This window comes from Dipodomys merriami, unplaced genomic scaffold (genome assembly GCF_024711535.1).
Source record: "Dipodomys merriami isolate MVZ:Mamm:240054 unplaced genomic scaffold, mDipMer1.0.p SCAF_1780, whole genome shotgun sequence".
Taxonomy (NCBI): Eukaryota; Metazoa; Chordata; class Mammalia; order Rodentia; family Heteromyidae; genus Dipodomys; species Dipodomys merriami.
Genome location: NW_027203138.1, coordinates 10,176 through 16,700, shown reverse-complemented (window position 1 = coordinate 16,700; position 6,525 = coordinate 10,176). Strand labels below are relative to the sequence as shown.

The following is a 6,525-nucleotide window of genomic DNA, read 5'->3' as shown; positions in this document are numbered from 1 at the left end:
ATTTTGGGGCTGGGAAGGTGGCTCAGTGGTACAGCGTTTGCCTTGTACTCATGAGGCCTTGAGTTCAATTCCTTAGCACACCACATAACCAGAAAAAAAGGGCCAGAAGTGGCGCTATGGCTCAAGTGGTAGAGTGCCTGCCTTGAGCTGAAGAGCTGACAGCGCTCAGGCCCAGAATTCAGGCCCATGACCGGACCACCCCCACCCCCCCAAAAAAAGAATATTGTTATTTGTTTTAATGTTTAGGGCTGTAACATTATTCTAGAGCATTGCTTGATGTGTAAATTTGTGTAGGATCAAAGGGAGGGTTTGGTTCATTGATGGACTTTGCTGAGTGTGCATAAAATCTGGCAATTCTGTGAATACTTACTTACTTTAGATTCTTTAAAAAAAATTTTATGATGTTGAGGATCCAATCCAGGGCCTTGTGTGTGCTAATTAATTATTCATCCTCCTTCAAAATGTATTTCAAGGGCTGGGAAGGTGGCTCAGTGGTGAAGCGCTTGCCTTGCATGCATGAGGCCGTGGGTTTGATTCCTCAGCACCACATAAGCAAAAAAGAAAAAAGCTAGAAGTGGTACTGTGGCTCAAGTGGTAGAGCACTAGCCTTGAGCTGAAGATCTGAGAGACAGCGTCCAGGCCCAGAGTTCAGGCCCCACGACCTGACCAAAAAAAAAACAAAAACAAAAAAATGTATTTCAAAATTACTTTTGCTTCCTACTACTACCATTGTTAAAGAAGGTCTTCCAAGAGTACAAAGATACCCTGGATTCTAAGGCATATTGGAAAAGACTGGAGCAGATAAATTAGATCAGTCAAAGCATTGCAAAAGTACTTAGAAGGACCAAGAGACATACAAGTCTTCTCAGACACAGTCAAAAGATTAAACCTACAGATGTAGGGATAGATGAGGAAGAAGAAATAAAAACTAAAGGCTTTGAAAACCTATTCAACAAAATAATAGCAGAAAATGTTTGAGAAATAGAGTATCATCCTTGTGCTGGAGGCCTACCATACTCCAAACAGGCAAGATTAGAAAAGAAATGCTCCTAGATACAGTATAGTAAGCTATCTAAATATACAGAATATCGAAAATGTCAAAAGAGAGGAAGCAAGTAACTTACTATCACAAGCTCCTTGTAAAAACAGCAGATTTCTCAACACAGATAACTAAATGCAAGGAGGACTTGGAAAGACATTATTCCAGACCCAAAAGACAACTGTCAACCCAGACTATTTTACATAGTGAAGCTATCCATAAAAATTGGTTGAGAAATAACAACATTCCACAAAAAACAAAAACTACTGGAATTTATGGCTTTCAAACTAGCACCACAAAAGGTAGTTAGGGAAAAATTACCCGCAGAAGAAGCAAACATCACAAAAAAACAAAATGCCAGGAAACATGGCATACTTCTCTCAATACTGACATTGAATGTTAAAGATCTTAGTTCTTTAGTCAAAAGACATACACTAGTCAGGTTCTGGTGTCTCACATCTGTAATCCTAGTTACTCAGGAGGCTGAGATTTGAGGATCGTGGTTCAAAGCAAGCCTGGGCAAGAAAGTCTATTAGACTCTTGCCACCAATTAACCATTAGAAACCTGGAAGTGGAGTGGTAGCTCAAAGTAGTAGAGCACTAGCCTTGAGCAAAAAGAGCTCAGAGAAAATGCCCAGGATGCGAGTTCAACCCCCATGACTAAAAAATCGAAAGATGCGAGTTCAACCCCCATGACTGAAAAATCGAACAAACAAAACCCTCAAAAAACATAATGGATACTTAGATCAAAAAACAATACCTAAAACAAGACCTAACTCTTTGTTGCCTATAAGAAACACATGGCTTGGGGTAAAAGAATGGGAAAAAAGACCTTCCAAGCAAATGGACTTCAAAAGTGTTCAGCATTAGCCATATTTATATCTGATACTATAGATTGCAAGCTAAAAATTAGTCTGAAGAAACAAAGTCGCTTCATATTAATGAAGGTAATGATCCATGAAGAAAAATTATGATTGTTAATATATATGCACAAAATAGCTCACACTCAGATTTATTAAATATTTCTGAACTTATAAACTTTGGTAAATAATAATGAGAGACTTCAGTATTTCACTTTCACAGATAGGTTATCCATACAAAAACATCAGTAAAGAAATCCTAGAATGGCAGCATTAAATGGCAGTGTAGACAAAATGAAATCATCAGACATCTATAGATGTTACAACACAATACACATTCTTCTTGGCAGCTCATAAGACTTTCTAGAATATATAGGAAGTCTGAGAAAATATAAGAAAATTGAAATATTCTATCAGACCAAAATGGAATTAAACTAGATCTCAACAGAAAAAAGATACTACAAACAGTATTCAAACATAGACATCAAACATAATACCAAACGTCAAATTATCTTGAAGAACCAGGGTAAGCTGGGCGCTGGTGGCTCATGCCTGTAATCCTAGCTACTCAGAAGGCTGAGATCTGAGTATCATGGTTCAAAGCCAGCCTGGGCAGGAAAGTCCATGAGACTCGTATCTCCAATAAAACCACTCGAAAACGGAAGTGGCACTGTGGCTTAAGCAGTAGAGCGCTTGCCTTGAGCTGAAGAGCGCAGGGACAGCGCCCAGGCCCCCCCATGACTGACCCAAAAAAAAAAAAAAAAAAAAAAAAAAAGAATCATGGTAACAAAAACATGGTATTGGCACTGTATGTATGTATACTTTACAGGAAATCATGTCATTTACAGGAAAGTGAATGCAATTGGAGGACATTTGTTCAGAAAACAAAATATCACCTTTTTAGTTATATGAAAACTATATATATTGGCAAGAACAAAATATCCTAAATTTCTAAAATTCTATATTTTCATACTGTTAGACCAAAAAGGCTATAGGTTCTTATCTTTTAAAAATATGCACACATAAGTGCTTTGCTTTTTGTTTGCTTTGTTTTTTTGTTGTGCTGGGAATAAAACTCAGTTGCTTGGCAAGCACCATCTATCTATGTATCTATCTATGTATCTATCTATGTATCTATCTATGTATGTATGTATGTATCTATCTATCTATCTATTTGTCAGTTGTGGGGCTTGAACTCTAGGTCTGGGTGCTGTCCCTGAACTCTTCAGCTCAAGGCTAGCACTGTATCATTTGAGCCATTGTACCACTTCTGGTTTTCTGGTGGTTTTATTGGAGATAAGAGTTTCATGGCCTTTCTTGTCCGGGCTTGCTTTGATTGGTGATCCTCAGATCTCAGCCTCCTGAGTAGCTACCAGTGCCCGGCTAGGCAAGCACTATCCCTCTTTTCTTTTTAATTCTGATCAGAGATCTCAAACTGCTTTTCATAAATAAATAAATAAATAAATAAATAAATAAATAAATAAATAAATAAATAAATAAATAAATAAATAAATAAATAAATCACAAACTGCTTTTCATAAATAAATAGCATACACATTACTATACTGCTGAACCAAATTACAAAAGAGACTCAGAGACAAAGGTATAGTAGAGGGTGCATAATTTTTTTTTAAGGATATGACAATAAAGTGTCTTTTTATTCTCTTCCTCTGAAAACTTGCATGGAGAAATTAAACCAAGGAAAGAAAAGTAATAAAATTTATAGGCCTCAGGGGTCTCAAAGGAAAAACAGAATAAAATCAGGTATCCATTAATATGCTCAGACATTGCACACTTATTGGTCCTGAATCAAAAATTAAGAATGGTTTCTAAAGGGATGGGGAAAACATCCCCTACCCTTTACAAATTTAAATAGAGGGCAGCAGACATGCTTTACACTCCAAAACTATGGTAGCAGTCATTCTCAATGTGATCAAGGTAAATGTAGAATGGAGATGTTCTAAACACAGCTATGATTCTGCAAATCTTAAAACACACTAAAACCATGATTACATTGAAGGAAAATGCACAAATAGGGATTTTGAGGGTTTTTTTTTCATTTGAAGGTAATCTTAATGCTATTAAATTCACAAATATGCTAATTTAAATACCCAATCCTATGTATCTAAAACACACAATGCATACATGCAAGTATCTATTCTCTCCACATGTCAGCGCCCATTCTTATCATGGTTTGGAAATGAGAACAGATTCCCCTTAAACTGCAAGTCAGTAGGTGTTTCTTTACAGTTAACTTTAGCAAAATTCATACAAAATAGTAATTAACAATGATCTTTACTTGTTAACTCACAAGGAAACACCTTCAAAACTGCATTTTGTTAAAGTTTCTGTACTAAAATGTAGAAAAACTGAACTACACAAATATTGAAAAATTAAAAATTCCTTAATTTTTTATTCCTGGTACCACTACCACAATTCACAGGGCAATATAGCTGATGTAATGAAAAGACAAAGACAAAGCTACAACAGATAAAAGACCTCAGGAATATACATCTAATTGACACGACGTTGCATTAATCAATAGCTGCACTTTTTGCAAACTGTGGCTATGACAGTCCTGAACAAGAAGGGTTTCCTGTTTAAGCTGCAGTAACTTTTCTGACTATGGATCATCGTTCCTTCTGTGGCAGATTTTTACAGTTCCTCTAAGGCATTTGGGACGACTGTCTCAAAGTAAACTGCAGCTTTCCTGACAACTCCTCGCTCTCTCTCTCCTGCTAAGAACTGTAGCCTTTTTTTCTGTTGTTTTAAAACCTTCTACTACCATATCCACCACTTCCACCACCAGATCCATAACCACCACCATATGGACTGCCAGAGCTTCTTCCACCAAAACTGTCCCCTTTCATGGGTCCATAATTTGATTGCTGTTGTCCACTGTAATTTCCAAAATCATTATAGTTACCACCACCAAAATTTCCTCCTTCATTGTAACCATCATATCCTCCTCCACCACCCCCATATCCTCCACCTTGGTTTCCATAACCTGGTCCACCACCACCATAGCCTCCTCTACTACTATAACCAGGACGGCCACCATAGTTGCCACCATCACCTCCAAATCCATTGTATCCACCATCACCTCCTCCATAGCTACCTCTGCTGCCACCACCTCCACCATCATAGCCTCCTCTTCCACCAAAGTTTCCATCACATCCAAAATTATCTCCACCACCTCCAAAGTTTCCTCCACGACCCATAATGTTGCCAGATCCACCTCTACGACCTCTTTGTGATCCAGAAGACTGCATCTCTTGTTTAGAAAGGGCCTTTTTCACTTCACAATTATGCCCATTAATAGTGTGGTATTTCTGAACAACAATTTTATCAACTGTATCATGATCATCAAAAGTTACAAAGGCAAATCCTCTCTTTTTTCCACTCTGCCGGTCTTCCATAACTTCTATGGTTTCAATCTTGCCATATTTTTCAAAGTAGTCTCTCAAATTATATTCTTCTGTATCTTCTTTAATACCACCAACAAAAATTTTCTTCACTGTTAGATGGGCTCCTGGCTTCACAGAATCCTCTCTAGAAACCTCTCTCTTTGGTTCCACAACACGCCCATCAACCTTGTGGGGTCTAGCACACATGGCTGCATCCACCTCTTCAACACAAGAGTAAGTCACAAAACCGAAGCCCCTGGAACGTTTTGTCTGAGGATCTCTCATTACCACACAATCTGTGAGTGTGCCCCATTTCTCAGAATGTTCTCTTAAACTATCATCTGTAGTTTTGAAGCTCAGACCACTAATAAACAACTTCCGCAGCTGCTCTGGTTCCTTTGGATCATGGCCCTCCTCCCCCCAGTGACAGGAGCGACAGCCAGAGTCAGGCTGGGGGCGACCCGGGCGGCGGTTTTACCTCCATTTTGAGACCGGACTGGCCTCTTCCAACTCGAGTTCAATATGGGACCGAGAGGAAGAGGCCAAGGGTGCATAATTTTGAAACATATTTTGGAAGGGTATAAATTTGATTGAAAGAGATGGCTTGCAGCTATGAAAATTGAACAAGGAAGCATGTTGAAATTGTTTTGGGATGGTAGGAAGGGGAGAAGGGGGAAAGGAAATTGATATAAGGGGTGAGATTGATTGGGACATATTTTAAACATGTCTGGAAATATAGCAGGTGTGAGCAACTGGTGCCCTGCTCCTTTTTATTTGTATATGAAATTACTCTCCCTTCAAGAATGCTGATACAGTTAATTCCCCTCATTAGAAAATAAAGTTCTAGCTTTCTTTGTTTGTATGAGCTTTCTTCTTTTATGTATGTGTGGTACCAGGGTTTGAGCCTAGGGCGTAAGGTTTGCAAAGTGGTGCTCTATGGCTTAAGCCACAACCCAGCACTGAGGCATGTAACTTTAAAGACATTTTTACATGTAGCTATTACAGCCTTGACACTGAAGACTTTACCTGCTCAAGGAGAGTTCCCCATTAGACCTCCCTTGTACTGGATCCTCTTTATACATTCATGTTCCGTAGAAATACCAGTAGAGTGCCCCTGAATTGTCTTCCCCTAGAGCTTCTACACGGAGACTGTCTGCATCCAGACCCTTGGCAGAAAAGGAAGGAGGGTTGGGGAAAACAATGAACTAAATAAATGGAA

The 6,525-nt window shown here is 38.7% G+C and overlaps 1 pseudogene; it reads right to left on the bottom strand.

Annotated features, from left to right (window-relative positions):
- Positions 1 to 2,697: 2,697 nt before the first annotated feature.
- Positions 2,698 to 6,325, bottom strand: LOC138829887 (heterogeneous nuclear ribonucleoprotein A3-like; annotated as a pseudogene).
- Positions 6,326 to 6,525: the final 200 nt, after the last annotated feature.